Raw genomic sequence first — 17580 nt, forward strand, 5'->3', positions numbered from 1 at the left:
TCACCTGCCAAAGCACTTAGCTTGAAACTGCAGTTAGGCAAAGAGCAGGTATGCAGCATAGAATCACTTTACAGAAAATATATTTAGTATCACAGGAAAAGTGATGTTTTTTAAAGCATTCTTAGCACAGGACCTCATGGTTGTCTGCATAGGAGTATGCTTCTCTCTGAGTGTCCATTTCCCCAACAATTCTAATACATGTATTGTTTACCATTGGCATGTCTAGTACTTTATTTGTTTTTTATAGCCTTCTGCTATACACTGTACAGTGTAATGATCCTCCACCCTGGCCTTGGGGAAAAAGATGAACAAATGCTGTGAACATTGTCTAATCATTTATTACATAGCAATCATTGAATGGTATGCATAAAATATGTTCTTTAGTGAATTGGTGCAAGCAAGATTATAGGTTTCAAGTGGTATTTAATATATGGAGTTTTCCTTAGCCTTCTCCTATCCCACACTTTTTACAACTGACTGATACTAATAAAAGAAAGTGGGCTCCCAAACTTGTGAGTGGCAGAGATAGCAGACATTTTCGAAGACAAAGTCATACTTTAATGTAAGACAATTGCTAATTGCTTATCCAATATCTACTTTCCCTTTCATTCTTTACTATACATATATATATATATATATATATATATATATATATATATATATATATATATGTGTGTTTTGTTGTTGTTGTTGTTGTTGCTGTTGGAGTAACAAGAAAATATCTTACATTTTACCTTGTAAAGAGGCCTGGCAATGGATGGATATCTGGACAATTAGGTTTTGGGAGATACTTTACAGAGAATTTCAGTAAAATTGAGCCATTAGATACTTGTCCATTTCTTAATCCTACCCAAAACAGTAATATGGGAGCAATTACTTCAGCTGTTACCTTTTTTACCATAAGGAAAACTTGAGGATAGAACCTCCAAAAGATGTTAAAATTTCAGCAGCAAGAAGCAAGCCGTATCTCTGATAGCACAGTGGAGCTGTCATTATGCCAGATGTGGACTGCCAAATTTGGGATTCATCAATAAGTGATAGAAAAAAATATACCCATCATTCACTTAAGGCACTATTCATCTTTCGGATTTTTCTAGTAGCTGAACATAATTCTTAATATTCACATACAAAACAATGTCATTTATCATGATTTTAAAAACTAAACTCCATATGTGTAACATTTTGTAGATGCAACTTAGAAATAGAATGTTTTGCAGAACCACACACGCAAATTAATTATTTTCATTGTCACTAGTAAACACAGAGTGTAAACAAGTATAAGCAAAAGAGTCTTAATACATTGACTTGTTGATAGCCTGTAATCTAGAAGTGAGAAGATTGTTCTTTTTTTATTTTTTTTAGGTCACCTAAAACTTATGCTTTATTGTATAGGTTTCAAAATTTGAATTAGTTTCAAATTTTAGTTCAAAATTTGAAACCACAATTTAACATAAATTTATAGGTAAAAGACAAAATGTATTCAGAACTGTGAGGAAATTAAAATATTGTATATGCCGTGACTAATGAAAAAGAACAGTGTTGGATGACTCACACTTCCTGATTCCAAAGTTACTACAAAGCTACAAGAATCAAAACAGCACAGTAATGATGTAAGATTGACATTAGACTGATATCATAGAATTGAGAAACCAGAAATGAACCCATACGTCTACGGCTAATTGGTTTTCAACAATGATGCCAAGATTATCCATTGCAAAAAGAACAATCTCTTCAACAAATGTGATGGGACAAGTGGATACCATATGCAAAATAACAAAATTGAGCCATGATCTCATACCATGTAGAACATTTAAGTAAAAAGGGATCATTCACCTAAATATAAGAAGTGAAAGTTTTAAACTCTTAGAAGAATACAAATAAATGAATTATCATGACTTTAGTTTGGGCAATATGCTCTGAAATATGACAACAAAAGCACAAGCAACAAAATTTAGAAAAAAATAACAGATGAATAGACTTTGTCAAAATTTAAAAGTTTTGTGTATCAAATAACTATCAAGAAATTGAAAGACAACCCAAAGGATAGAAGAACATATTTGCAAATCATAAACCTTATTAGGGTCTAGTACCCATGGTATCTGTTGACAATAACAACTTGACATAAAAAAGACAAGCAATCCAATTAACAAATAGGCAAATTAATTTATTAGACATCTGTCCAAAGATATACAAATGGACAGCAAGCCCATGAAAAGATGCTTGACAATATAAGTCATTAGTGAAATAAAAATGAAGCCATGCTGAAATACCAGTTTATATTCACTAGAATGTCTATAATTTTAAAAAAAAAAGAAAAAAGTAACAAATGTTGGAGGAGATATGGAGAACTTGGAACCCTAGCACATTGCTGGTGGGAATGTAAAATGATGCAGTCACTATAGGAAAAGAGTTCGGTGGTTCTTCAAGTGTGAAATATAGAATTACCATATGGCTCGACCATTCTACCTTTAGGTATACACCTACAAGTATTCAAACAAATAAATATATACAGATGTCCATAACAGCACTTCTTGCAATATCCAAAAGATGGAAACAACCCAAATATCCATCGATAAATGAATGGATAAAGAAAATGTGATATATACATGCAATGGGATATCATTCACCCATGAAAGGGAGTAAAGGACTGACATAGACTAACATGGATAGATCTTGAAAACATCATGGTAAGAAAAAAAAAAAAAAAAAAGCCAGGCACAAAAGGTCACATATAGTATGATTCGAATTATATGAAATGTTCAAATCAGGCAAACATATGGAGACAGATTGGTAATTTGCAGGGTTTTGGGGGAGATAGGGAGGACCGGAAAGTCACCACTTAATGGATAGGAAGTTTTCTTTTGGGGAATGTAAATGCTTGGAGTTTGATAGATGTGGTTGTTGAACAACATTGCGAATGGTGCTAAATGCCACTGAAGTCTACACGTTAAAATGTTTAATTCTATGCCATGGGAATTTCCCTTCAATTAAAAATAATAATACTTAGCTCACTGGCAAGTGAAAATGTTAAGAGGCAAACAAGTTTGTGAGGAATGTAATTTTGATGTTAGGATTATCTAGGTAGCTGTTTTAAGATGCCCAAAGGTTAAAAACAATCTGTTTGAGAATCATTCATGTACACCATCATGCAGCCCATTGTTTTGAGCAAATATAATGTGTAGGCCTAATAATGCATTAATCGATGGCTCTTATCTTAATGGATCTTAAATTATAACAGAGAAGACAATAGAAGCATCTAAATATATTTGTGATTTGGGCTAACATACAAACAGAAAATTTCACATCATCTACCAGGAAGAGATTTAGGAAGATAAGTGCACAAAGAGAGGGGGAAATAAAGACAGTCCAAGGTCAATGTTCTGAATCGTAAGAGACTACAGTTAGTGTATGAATATTGAAATAATTAGAATGGAGAAATTGAGAGCTAATAAAGGCCAAGTGCTTTCACGAGTAACTATCACATCTGTGTAGGTGTTTGTGAGTATTTCCACATATGTACTTAAGAGATACATGCATTAAAAACATCAAGTTAATTAAATTGATTTTATTCATTAGATATCCGAATTCAGATATTTATTTCAGGAGGGCTGCATTCTGGTTTCTTTCTTTCTGCGTGGGTCTACAGTGTGTGTGTGTGTGTGTGTGTGTGTGTGTGTGTGTGTACGCGCGCACATGCATACCATATCAGAGAAAGCTAGATAAAATGCTTGTGCAATTCTGTATATTTCTCTTTAATGACTGAATCAAAATTCAAAAACCAACTTTGGCAGAATTGATATATTAAATTTAATTAAAGTCTCTGCTATTATTATCCTTAGCACTTTCTGGATTAATGCCAGTTTCTCTGATGAAAAAAATAAAAAGCAATTGTAAGCCTATTTAACAGTTGTCTTCAAAGCTGATTTAGCAGTTGTCTTCAGGTAACTAGATGGTAATGCTATTAATACTAAATTTGGTCAAGTATCGTTTTTAATACAGACGTGGATTACATATGTTAAGAACAAGATTGTATAATCCAAAAGCACATTAAAGTATAACTAAAGTCTTAAAAAAGCTTGAAAATATCTGAAACAGCTGCTAAATATTTGCAAATTAATTTTGAGTATTATCCATTCACTTTTATGAAAGCCGAGGGAAGGGTAAAAAAAAATTGGCAGAACAAAAATAAGTAAGAGTATAATAATTAGGATTGATTTCTGTATTTTAAATATTTTCATTAGGTCTTTCCTCACAAAATAGATTGAGAAATAAAAGAGGAAAATGTCCACTCACTATTAATATAATAATATAACTAAAATTCTACTGAAATATTCATTTTATCTATAACATTTTTATAAAAGGAACACTGGTGTTCCAAACAGAAATAATTACTCCAATAATTTTTTAATCATTGACTTTGTATGACAGTATTTAAGTTACAGGATATCAAAGGATATCAAAGGATAAGAGTGAACATCATTTAAGGACTTTGCATCCTTTTCTCAGGATTGAGTTAAAATATTTTCTGTTGTATACATTGTATTGTGTTAGGTAGAAGTTTGACTTTGCTACTGTCTTTATTTGAAGAATAAGTTTGGTTTAAGGAGACTTGTATGGGGCCCATATTTTTAAGTGGTCATTCACATTTCTAAAAAATATATTTCAGGGTGGAAGAAGGGTTTTAAAACTACCTAAGTATTAGTTTGTATCATAAAATCATTAAATTTTATAATGAAATGTAACCATGATACCATAACAAAGTTTATCTCCTACAGCTTCAAAATGTCTAGATATTAAATATGTTTAAATAGCATTAGCCATTACACGGTAATGTTAGACTTGTTCTTACTTTCAGAAAATTCACAAACATTATCTCTTCATACATTGCCTCCTCTTCATTCTTTCTATAATCTAATCATCACCCGATAGACTCTTAAGTATATGTACATACAAGGTGTGATTGAAAACTACAGTGAATGTTTAAATAATAAATATTTATTACAGAAAAAGACACATTGCCATTAATTCCCTTCAGAATACTCCCCCTCACTTCAAACACACTTATCTCATCCTTCTTGTCACTTTCTGAAGCAGTTCTGGAAGTCCTCTTTTGTGTCTTTACTTCATACTCCATCATGACAATGCTCCGTGTCACATATTGCTTCCGGTATATGGCAATTTCTGTCAAATAAAAACATTACGGTGTGTCCTCATCCACCTTATTCACCGGATCTGGCACCGTGCAACTTCTGGCTCTTCCCCAAAGTCAAAATGCTGATGAAAGGTAAACGTTTTGAATAGACTCAGGACATTGAGGCAGCCATGACAGTGCAACTAAAGACACTCATGAAAGAGGACTTCCAGAACTGCTTCAGAAAGTAGAAAGAACGATGGGATAAGTGTGTTTTAAGCAGGGGTGGGCCATTTTGGAAGGGGGAGGTAATGGCAATGTGACTTTTACTGTAATAAACTGTTTTTTATTTAAACGTTTACTATATTTTTTGATCACATAATAAATACTAGAATCTCAAATCTCCCTTTATCTTCTATGTTTCTTAAATTGTATGTCACACTTTTCATCTCTTTATAATATGTGCTATATTACAGATACTTTCTTCAGATTTAAATTAATGTTATAGGTCCAGTAATTAATTACTTTCTCTTATAAACTATACTCGGGAATGCATGTGACTGCTTTCTTTATTCTTTTTTATCTTTACTAGAATAAAAAGAGCCAATACTTGCAAATGGAAAGGTGAGTGATTGCTGCTAAATTCCTCACTGTTTCTTATTGTTATTCAAAACCCCTTTAGATCTTCCCCTAAAGAGAGTTAAACTGGATAATCCACTAATTCTCTGCAAATAGTCCACTAATTCACCCTGGTTGCATAATTAATTTATTTTTGGATATTGTATGTGGTTTTTATATAGCTGTCATTTTGTATATTTGTTTCTAGTTCTTTTTTTTAACCTAAGACATAGCATTTACAATGAATATTTCATATTCTGTTTCTGATAAATCTAATTACTGAAATCAATGCTGATCTGATTCATATCTTTGGTTTTCTCTGCAATAATTCTTTCATGGTTCATTGTTACGAGAATTTGGACTGTGAGCCTATGCTTTTTAAATTTTTATTTGGGAAATACTTAAGGCTTGGGTAGAAGCTGTGCTTCTCTGCCAGGATTTGCACTTGCTTCTATCAATCACTGGGACAACTGTTTATCTGAAATCATTATAGTTTGGATTCTATGACATGTTCTATTTAATTTCCCATGATGGCTCGATTGTGTTTGTGAATATTCAATGTTGTGTGTGTGTGTGTGTGTGTGTGTGTGTGTGTGTTACACTTAGCCACAAATATATAGGCACATATCCTTGCTGACCATTTCTGTGGAGCTGGATCATACCTTCTTTTTCGCCTTCACCTGGCAAGTGTTGCCATCTAAGGTCACCTTAATGGAGGAGTGTTTTATTAAACTCCCTGTCCTTGCAGAAGGGACTTAAATGTTAGCGCCTGTCTACATCTGTCCAATCATCAAATGAATAAGTCAAGTTCATAAATATTTATTTTCCTGTTACTTTCAGGGTGAAGATGTTTAGGGTACGTGATTGCTAAAAAGTTAGTATTTTCACTTTAATTCTGGCTTCTGGGAGTTCATATTCCCAGGTCAGTAATTAGCTTAAATATCTATATTACTCTTTCCAATTTTTAGTTTATTTTTCCCTCAATGGAGTGATTATTTTAGTACATTAATCCACCATGATGCTACATGTGGGAGTTGGACACCTTTTTAAAATGTTTTTGTGATTGTTGTTATGAATCAGTTTATATATATATATATATATATATATATATATATATATATATATATATATAATCTTTTCTTTTGGAGTGCATGTGGATCTCCCTTTTACTTATTTATGGCTTGTGGAATACTAAGAGCTGTATAGGGAGATAGTGCTTGCAAATGGACAAAGTGTATGCTACTCTTAATTTCAGCTGATAGTCAAATTCTCAAATTCTAGCAACATTCAACTGTGATTTGTTGAGTTTAGCAATTTAGATATTTTCTTACTTTCTCCACTTGCTTCTTATTCTTAATTCAAGATAAAGTGAAATGCTACTCATACTAATATGTATTGAAACATTTTTTCGTGGAAGGACTTTCAAGTGTTTCAAGGGCTTATAGTATAAATAAATGCATCCATGCAGCAATGGGATTTTATATAATCTGGCTTTCGGTCCTGGGTGGGAGAGGAGGCAGCCAATGGATACTAGTTTCATAAGAATAACATATTTGACGATTAGTCCAGATTTTGTTTAGTTTGAGATAGCCAAGTTTTTTTTTCCAATTGTTTATGATTTAAAAATTGTCTCCATAGTTATGATTACAAATGGGCTGGTATTATTAATAGTTTTTTTTTGTATTGTAAAAAGTTTTCCTGTTTTTATTGTCTTCATTGGAACTTGAGTGGGAATATACAAAAAATTGAAACATACATGCATAGCAAAGTACTGATAGAGGTTACAATTATATATTTTAATATGGCACAAAGTTATCATCCCTCTAATTTCTTTATTCTTCAGAGTGATATGTTCTGATGTCAAACTTTATAAAGGTGCTCAGGAAACAACCCTGGAAATTTCTGTTTTTATTTTTTCTTCCACTGTCTTGCCCAGTCCCCAGCTTTTCGCTTCCCCTTTTCCCTCCCTAATATCATAGCATCTATTGTATTATAATATTTGAAGCTTTGTGAGTATAGAATTTTTAAAAAATGATCAAAATAATCACATTTTATTATTTTCATTTTTTTAAGAATGACGAGGGAGAATGTACTCAAGGGACACTTACCTGAAAAAGTGTTGTATTCAAGCAAAGTTGGATGTTCTCTTGCCCTTCCTCATATGCTGAATTAGTCACAGACAGCTGATGAATCAAAGCTCCTTTTGATCTGCAAGATATTAGCAAAGGCATAAAGGTAAGAGTGCATTTGAACAAACATGTACTTGTCAAGCATTCATTCTGGTGATTACAACAGATTGACATGAAGTTCTTTGAGATTCTGCTCTGCTTGCCTTTTTGTAAATGTAGAGTGCTTCGGGTTGTGGCAAATGTCTAGTGCATAAATAAACTGATAGATGAGGGCAGAAGGTTATTGACAGGTGAGGATAGTTATTCTGTAACATAATCTTCTTAGAAGTACGATTGTATTACAGAGCTGATGCTTGGAGTGGTACTGCCATGTTTATTTCAAATTGATGTACTCAGGGTCAAAGCTATTTCAGTTAACTGAGATCATGAAACAAAAATAATAATAAAAATTACTTATGTATCATAATGAAATACAATATGATTGGAGGGTTTTTTATTTTATATTTCATTTTTTAATTTACACAACTGGAATTCGTTTAAAATATTTAGGCGATCCAGATGAAGACATGTCATAAGATACATTTACTTTGCCCTGATTCTCTTTTTGCAAATTATATTCTATTTTTGCTGCCTTCTTCCTCATTTTTTTTTTATGTGACAACTACAAACAAGCAAGAAAACAAACTGTGTCTCCCTAACAGCTTACCTCAAGACTCATCTAAATAAGTTCATCGTATATTTTTTCCAAGTGACTACCAGCAGTATCAAGGGCAGCAATTGCTTTCTTATACATGGTTTCTTTTGAGAGATATTAATATTATCCATACTCCCTGTTGAAGGAGTTGACCAAGTAGAATCTGATTTTTCTAGGTTATCCTGCTCCCCCCACAACCAACAAAGGATTGGTCCAGAGGTAAGATAGGCCAAAAACCAAACACAGAATTTCTCCTGTAAATTTGGTTTGGACACAGAAGTAAGTCCATTAAATAACACTGGGAACTCTGATATTAGAAATATTTAGTGAGTATGGATTCATGCAGGTTGATATGCAATTTAGAAGAAGAGCCTTCAATGGATGAAACAAGAATACTGAAAAATGAATCACATGGTTCAAAAGAAAAATGGTGACAGAGACAGTGCTTGTATGGCTATATGCCAGTTCTTGTGAAATCTAACTACTGCTTCTATTTTCATGAGTTGATTTTAATACATGTCTATTCCAAACAGTTAAATTTCACTGGATAAAATCCTTCCCCGGCTATACTTACTCACACTCTTACTACTTATTTTATTTTATTTTTCAGCTTCTGAGTTCTTTACCACTCAAGTAAATAGTTGATTAAAAACTTAATTTTATCTATGCAGTTGTGTCCGTTTTGTTGCTTTAACTGCAGCATGCGTTTACTTTTTCCCCTTTAGATGTACATTTCATCATAAGAATAAGAAATATATTCTCACATTCTGTATGTACTTTGTGATTTCATCAGTATAGAGTAACATTCTGTATACACTGATATTATACTTGTATACATATATAATTTTGATTAAACAAATATAGTAAGATTGGGAAGACAGAAGTAACACAGTGTTTTAAAGAACAAAGGAGAAAACTTTTCTTTAGAGCTGTCACTTACAAAAAATATTGTCATATTTCAGGGTTTGCATGAAAGCACCGTTTCGAATTTAATCTATTACCTTGCTCAGATAAGAAGGGCATATTTTTATTCTCACCCATATGCCTAAAATACATTTAAAAATGCAGCCTCATAGAGAAGAAACATCTATTTTCACCTAAATGTATTATAAAATACATTTAGCCATATATATAGTTTGAGGTTAACTGTATTTTTCTTGCAGATGACAGTATCTGTCCTCATAGGACATGATTCAATTTGCAAGAGACCCTTGAAATGAGATTCCACAATCACCAATGTACAGGTGGTACTTAGTGAGAGAGACACTGAATGATACTTTTCATGCTTCCCTCTAAGGAGGCGTCTCCACAATGGGATGGGACAAGCATATAATAGGACAGCACATCAGGTGAGCCACTAGCATGAATGTTAGTTTGCATTCTGAAATCTCATTTTGACTTGACTGTCCTTACAATTTGTTAGGTGAACTATTATAAAGCCCCCGAATGGCACATGTCACCTTTGATGCATGCTGCATTTTACATAATATAGAAATAACTTATGAACCTGCAGGGCAATAGATAGCTCAGCAGGAGAATTATGATATGCATGAAGCTCCTGAAATGAAGTTGCCCATCCCCCTGTTAGGGAGCGTTGAGTCAGATATCCGCGTCTCAGGTATGACTGAGGGAAATGTCAAACTGCACAATGCTTTATTAATAGTTTTATATTGACTAACACTGAATGAGAAGCCAAAGTGAAACTGACAAATTTGGGTTTCAAATAATTTTGTGAAAAAGTGAAAAGAAAAGAAAAACAAAAAACTTTTCCTGTGAACTTTTCCATTTGTATTATTCCAAAGAGACAGGGGAGTGAGAGCAAATATTTCACCATTGAAAGAAAAGCAGACATTAATGTAAATTGCTAAATATAAACTAGAATTTTAAAGGAAGTGTGTAAATACTTTAAAAATCAATGCCAAAGTCCTAAGGTGATTTCCTATGATGTACAATTTGTAAAATCATATATTTCATGCTTTTCTTCTGTAACTTTTTGAAAATCCTCACCCTTTTAAAAATATGGCACTTTTTTTTTCATAATGAAAGGGTAATACATAGTTTAGCCAAACATTGGGATTGTGAAAAACACAACCCTGATAATTATCTGTTAACCAGAGTCATAGAGAAATCCCCCTTACTAAAAATCAACAGTTTCTATAGCATTTGGGACAATGGCCCTCAAAATATAATCTCTGAAAATGTCACTAATATTGAATGCTTGGTAAATATGCACATATCTGTACTCCGATCCCAGAGGTCAGTGTACTCATTCCTAGGAAGGGTTTGTCAAATCTACATTTTCACTTTTTTCTAGGTCTTCTATCACCGCAAAACTGTAGCCGCTCAGGCAGATCTCTCTAGGCGGAGTCTGAGACGAGATTCGCCCAGAATTCTGAAGGACGATTGTTGGCAACAGCCTTAGGCCCTCAAGGGTCTCTCAGAATACTTCAGGCATCATTTGGCTCTGGAAGGTATGTTAGGAAGAACATTGCTACCTTACTTTCCTTATAATAAGTAGGCCGTGAAAATTGTCATGTTTTAATTGTCAAATGGGGACGGATCGAGGTGCATTTACTCTCTAGTACAAAACAGATGCCATTTCTAGGATTCTTCTAGATGCAAAAGGAAGAATTGAGGTGATTATAACTTATTCTGGTACTAAAGAAGACAAGTGAAGAAGAGGCAGCACAAGATCTGACGTATTCGTGGTGCCATTGCTGGCTTTGGAGACAGACAAGCCATGTGCCAAGAAACGTGAGCAGCCGTGAGGAGATCCGAGCAGGTGGGTAGCTCACAACTAACAAGGAAATGGGGTTCTCAGTCTTCAACCGCAAGAGACTGAATTCAACCACCAACATGAATGAGCTCAGTGGGGATGCTTCCTCAGAACTTCAAGATAAGAACTCAGACTGGCTGATAGTCTGAGTGAGGCCTCCTGTGACCATAAGTGCAGCACCCAGTTGAACAGAACTATAAACTAATAAGTGGATATTTTAAGTTGCAAAGTCTATGGGGTTTTTTATGCTGCAACAGCAAATGAATGCACTTTTATAAATGCATCCAGAACCTACTGAATCTCCCTCACTAGACATCTGAGAACTAAACAATGTCCATTGTAAGGTAGCCATCAAAACTTCTGTTTTTTCATTGGTCTTTGCATACAATGTCTATGTTAAAATGTCATCAGGATCTTGCTGATTTCTGAATATTGACACTAGGCAAAGTAACATGGATTGAGTACAAATGTCCAAGATTTGAGGGCTGTGCTTTTAATGAAGCAGAACCTCTCCTTTTTTAAGCTCATCTGATAGTGTCAGCAGCAGCAGCCGCTAAATTGCCACCAACAATACCTCTAACTGACCTGCCTAATAGATGCCAGTTTCACTCAATCCAAAGAAGAAGGTTTGATATTCTGGGGGGAAAGAGGGAAGGGTTTGAATGTGGAGAGTACCACAGCCCCAAAAGGACTTCTCCAACTTCAACCACACACATGAGGAATCTTATCTATAAATACCAATAAATAGTTCATCCAAATTAAAAGACTGACAACCTCTATCCCTCCTTCTTCAAAAAGGCAGGAGGGGTGAAATAAAGAAGCAAGTACCTGGTTTATAAGTTTACTTATGAGTAGTGCATCAGATGAATGTGTGTTACCTGATAAAGTCTAGTGCTACTTATTCTGACTTTCATTTAATTGATAGAACCTATATGAAACAAGCAGGTATAGTTGCCTCTCTGTCAAAATCCAACGTCGATTGATAAACCCTGAATGGTTAAAAGTAACAATAAAAACAACTAGCTTGGCTTCCTCTATTAATCAGACAACAACAGCTAAATCAAAAAAGATGTGCCCTTTCCAATGTAGGTGTGATGTTCCCTAGACAGTGAGAGTGACTTTGAAACATAAAAAGTAGTTAATCTTTCTGGCGTGATGCTATAAAAGGTGTCTTCTTGTCTCTGTCTGCTTCCAGAATCATTTGGATCAAAGAAAGGTGCCACTGGTCTAGTTTTCTCTTGCAATCCAGATTTCCTTTCAGAGGAAGTAGTGATGTGTTGTTTATTTTGAATCAATTAATCATTTTGCCTGTTACCATAGAGTTGTGCACTTGTACTCTGAGAAAAACAACAACAAAAACTTGGATAAGTAGTTTCAGAACAATATACTTTTTAGCTTAAAGCAGTTGTGATCATACCCTTTCACTTACTAACACTTCCAAATTCTCATTAGTTTCTCTCTTCATTAAAATGATAGTGCCTCAAAAATATTAGATGTGAAGCTAAAGAGGCAGAGAAGATGATATTGGTTGATTAAATGATGAAAGGCAAAATGAAAATTTAAGCAAGCTCGTTTAAAAACAACAGAAAATAATACAAGAACCGATTTTTACTGATAATTTGATAATATTATTGGACCGAAAGAAGGAATTCCTGCACCAGATTCTATCCTGTAATATGCATTTAAGGAACAGATACATAACAATTAGCATGCCTGAAACAAGGGAGAAGTTAATACTAAAATTCTAGAAAGTAGCTCAAAATTGGCTTGGAATTGACCTCTTATTGATTGTTACTTAAGGTCTTTTCACCATGTTTGTCTCTGAGTGGATGAATTTGTTGTTTTCTGGTCTATGAGTACATGTTTAAAAAGTAGTGGAAAGAGATAACGCTCTCGTCAATGGATATTGCACAGCGATGTAAAGAGAGTATTAGGTTAGTAAAAATCAAAACATGTGGTAGAGAGTCTACTAGTGTTGGTAAGAAGGCAGTTTAATATATTACTGTTGGAAATGCAAACATTTAAACAACATGAATGACAATTTAAATGTTGATCAATGGTTTAATATGTACATATGATTTTTCAAAATGATTCAGATCCTAGGAACTTTTCCCATGGATATCTTTACACATGCAGATAAATAAAAGTACAAGTGTCAGCATTAAAAAAAAAAAAAATTATATTAACTAAAGATTGGAAATAATATAAATGTTAAACAATATAAATCATGTCAAATAGCACACTCATATCATAGTATGCTTTGCAGGCAATTTAAAGAATGAGACAAGTCTGTGAGTACTTCTTGGAAACTTCAAGATATAGAGTTAAATAAAAACCAAGCTGCAGGAAAACGTGTGCACAGGTTACTGTGTGCAGGGTTTTGGTCCTTCCCGGTTCTTCCTCCCTGATCAGGACACAGTGAGGACAATGGCCATCCTCCAAAGAAAACTAAGCAGACAGATACAAAGTGCTGGGCTTCCTGGTGGCACAATTTCATCTCTGTACTTGCTCCAAAGTTCTCATGGGATGGGAAATAGGATTCCATTTGTGTGTACGTACCTCTCAATGGGACTTTTTTCTTTTCTTTAACCTCCACGTGATGCACCTATTTATCACATTTTTGTTAGTATTAGTGAGTTGTTACATGTTAAACTCCTTGTAAAGTGTAAAGTAATGTTTTATTATGCTCCCTTTGAGGAATATAAGAGGAATAATAATGAATATATGTATATATTTTGTTAAGGAATATAACAATATAAATATACTTATTATAAATTTGTTATATATAATATATGCATATAATTCATTATATCACTTATGAAAATATATGTAAATGTATGCATACATATTGTAATTCCTTTAAGGATTATATCTATATATACACACACATATATTATAAAATATATAATATATAAAGGGAATGGAATAGCTTAATATTAGAGAAAAAAGAAGAAAAAGTATTTTTATGAATTACTTTGAAATGTTTTAAATCCTATGAACTTTTACCTAAATCTTCTAATTATAAATTATATACTATGAAATTTTTAGGTTCTGGCAAGAAGGGTATTCCTATATTGAATATCTGCATATAAGATTAAATGTAGAGCTGACATAAAGATGTGCTGTAGGGAATAACATATTATATAAGCATATATTATAATAATTTCACATATGTTTTACTAATATAGTGGTTGAGGTTATAAAGAACACATTTTACTATAATAAGACTCTAAAAAAATAAATCTTGACAATTGGTGCCGTTGCAGTATAATTTCCCTCCAGGCAGGTGGTTTTGTGGTCAACAAGTAATCCCTGGGGTAAGCACAATTGCAAAAGGCAGTGATGATCATTTACATAAAACAGTATAGAACCAGAAATAAATCTGGGTGAGACGTCCAGTCTATGTAACACAGCCTGCACAGATGTGAATTAAAAACAGATATATTAAAAATCCTCTAGGAAAGAAAAAGAAACGTCCCATCAGTAGTGTGAGTGCAGAAAATATGTCATCCACCTTTTGATATAATTGGTCTTTAAATACACAAATATTTCACAAGTAAAATTAGTAATACTAAAGTTTATGTCAAATGGTGCACACTAAAACTTCAAACTCCAGCAGGAAAAGGATCACTAATGCCGTTTCATATCAACTGTTCTAAATAAGCTTGAACATTTTTATCAAGAATTTGAGGAAACCAGAACTTTTGAGTCAGATTATGGTTTGACGACACCACCTAACCTTCTGTTCTTATCAAAAGAGAAAAGTACAAAATGAGGCCGAATCTCACACTGGCTGTGCATGCATGACTACAGGAGACTATGATTTGTTGCCAAACTTTGTTAGATATAGTGCATGGCAGCAGACAAGTAATACGATAATGACTCAGAAACCACTTCTTGATAAGGTCGTTTGTGGGATTCAAGACGATTTGTCCCTATACACTCTACTTTGGGAAGGTATGGAGAGAGTTAAGTGTGGACTCAGAAAACGTTTCAGATCAAGTCGCACAGCACACTAGTAGTAGGAGAGCGCTGAGCAGTAACGAATATCTGAAAGATGGCCCCAGGAACAGTGGCTTAAGGATCAAACAAAAGATGAAAATAAAATAAGTAAAACTGCTAAAAACAAATACCTCTGTTTAGAATTACTGTAGTTCTCAGATTTCATGTAAATTCCTCAAGATGCTGGATAAATTAGCTAAACCAATAACATTATGTAAATAATTATTTCACCTAGAGAGCTATAATAAACATGTGAAAGATATTGTGAAGAACAATAAAGAGATGTAAGAATATTTCACAGTATTGGGATAATAAACAAATAAGGCAGATTGATCAAGCATCAATAAATAGTAGAGAAACAACACCAGGAACAAAAATAAAAATGAGACTATTGGAGAGATTCTGTAACTCAAATATGGAGAAAAAACCTAATTTATTAAATCAAGATCATCATATAAAATAAATAATTAGATTTACAAACCTTAAACAGTATTACTGTTAGTATCACATTTTAAAATTAACTAAAAGCAAGGACTTTATAAAATAAGAAGTGAAAGATAAGTTGACTAGTAGGTAATTTTGGTATACAAAATTGATATAGATTAAATCAACAATATTAATTATATTATCAACCTGTATTATTTTAATAAAGTTCTGTTTAATTCTGGTAAGCACAATTAACAGAATTCTGTTAGGAAGTGAGAAAGACAGATTATTTCAATATTAATGTGTACTAACTTTTATTTTTATGTATCACTTGATGTTAAATTACTGAATTCATAAATGCTGATGATTTCAACAATATCTTTGGATTAGATGTTAGTAATATGTTAGCCTGATCTGTTTATGCTTTTCTTAATTTTTCACTTATGTATGCTTTCTGTGATTTTATAACGTAGGGGGCAATACATTTAAACATTCAGAGGTTTTAAAAACATGAATAAATTAATTTGAGCCATTGGGGAAAAAAGTTATATTAAGGCAAAGGCAATAATTCATGAATACAAAGCATGATGTGATATACAATGCAATACTCAGTAAAGTTTCAACATATATGAGTCAAATATATCATTAAAATGGAATCAACTGTATGAGGATGAGGTAATAGTATGACCTGTAAATAGAATTTCCATAAGGGAAGTGGAGTCACAGAAGTGAAGGAACGGGAACGGCCAAGAGCTACGTGTGAAGGTGTTCAGATAAGAAATGGAGATGATGCAGCGTGCACGTGTTAGAAACGAAGAGGTCTATGGCAGGTAAGTTTAAATCTGTAAGAGAATATTCATGAGCAATTTAACTTAAAACATAAAGAGGAAAAACCTGTCCAAAGTTGCAAAGAGCATAAATGTAGGTAGCTATATTTGAGAATAAGTTGAGATTATTGTATTTTTGTATTAAGTTTACCCACCAATATGCACAAGAGAAGAATATAAATTAAAACATTTAAACTAAATTATCTTTAAATATCATGTTTCATGGTTACATAATAATGTTAAAATGTGTTTATTAGAGATTAATCACAACTTTGATTTTGCTTCTTTTACTGTATCAATTCTTGTTTTGTATGCACATGTCCAAATTTAATGTGCATAATGAGAAAAATCACATTTTATTTTATTGTTTTCTGTATATGCTATTTTAAAGAAGAACTATTTCAAGGTGCCTTATAAAAACTAGGTAAGTACTATGTTTACTTCTTTTCTAGAAAAGAAGAGATATTGGTGGCAATTTTGTATATTCTGCTCTTTATTTTTCCTGATATGTATCTATCTTCTTATGAGTCAACAGTTTGATGCAAATGCCCATGACTTATTTTATATATGCATGTGTATATATATATATATATATTTCAATGAAAAATATAATGGTATAAATAGTACCACCGATATACAAATGGAAATCATTAATAGTTACTATATGACAGGCACTGTTCTTACTGATTTACGAGGAATCACTCATTTAATCTTTCACCACAACCCAAAGATGTAGGCATCCCTATTATCTACATGTGCAGAAACTAAGTCTTGCCTAGATGGCATACGTTCCAAAATTCATCCAGATAGCATATGGAAGACATGGAATTCTAATCTAGGACGGGTGGCTCCAGAATTGGCATTCTTGACCATCAAGTTATATTACCTATCAATATGTGAAATGTAATTTATTAATACAAATATATGAATTCCATTGTATATTTCCAAACAGCTTTGTATTGCTTCAAGCAGCTTTA

At 33.1% G+C, this 17580-nt stretch overlaps 1 long non-coding RNA gene across 5 annotated transcripts in view; it reads left to right on the plus strand.

Annotated features, from left to right (window-relative positions):
• Nucleotides 1-12377, plus strand: part of LOC109456613 (uncharacterized) — a 311954-nt gene extending 299577 nt beyond the window's left edge. For 3 of the 5 annotated variants that reach the window (XR_012498217.1, XR_012498219.1, XR_012498218.1), the window contains 5 exons: nucleotides 5724-5755; nucleotides 7823-7984; nucleotides 9736-9921; nucleotides 10887-11043; nucleotides 11178-12377. This is a non-coding gene — a long non-coding RNA (uncharacterized LOC109456613). The remainder of the gene's footprint in view (nucleotides 1-5723; nucleotides 5756-7822; nucleotides 7985-9735; nucleotides 9922-10886; nucleotides 11044-11177) is intronic. The other 2 variants (XR_012498220.1, XR_012498221.1) reach the window with 1 other exon arrangement.
• The last annotated feature ends 5203 nt before the right edge of the window (nucleotides 12378-17580 follow it).

This window comes from Rhinolophus sinicus, linkage group LG07, assembly GCF_036562045.2.
Source record: "Rhinolophus sinicus isolate RSC01 linkage group LG07, ASM3656204v1, whole genome shotgun sequence".
Taxonomy (NCBI): Eukaryota; Metazoa; Chordata; class Mammalia; order Chiroptera; family Rhinolophidae; genus Rhinolophus; species Rhinolophus sinicus.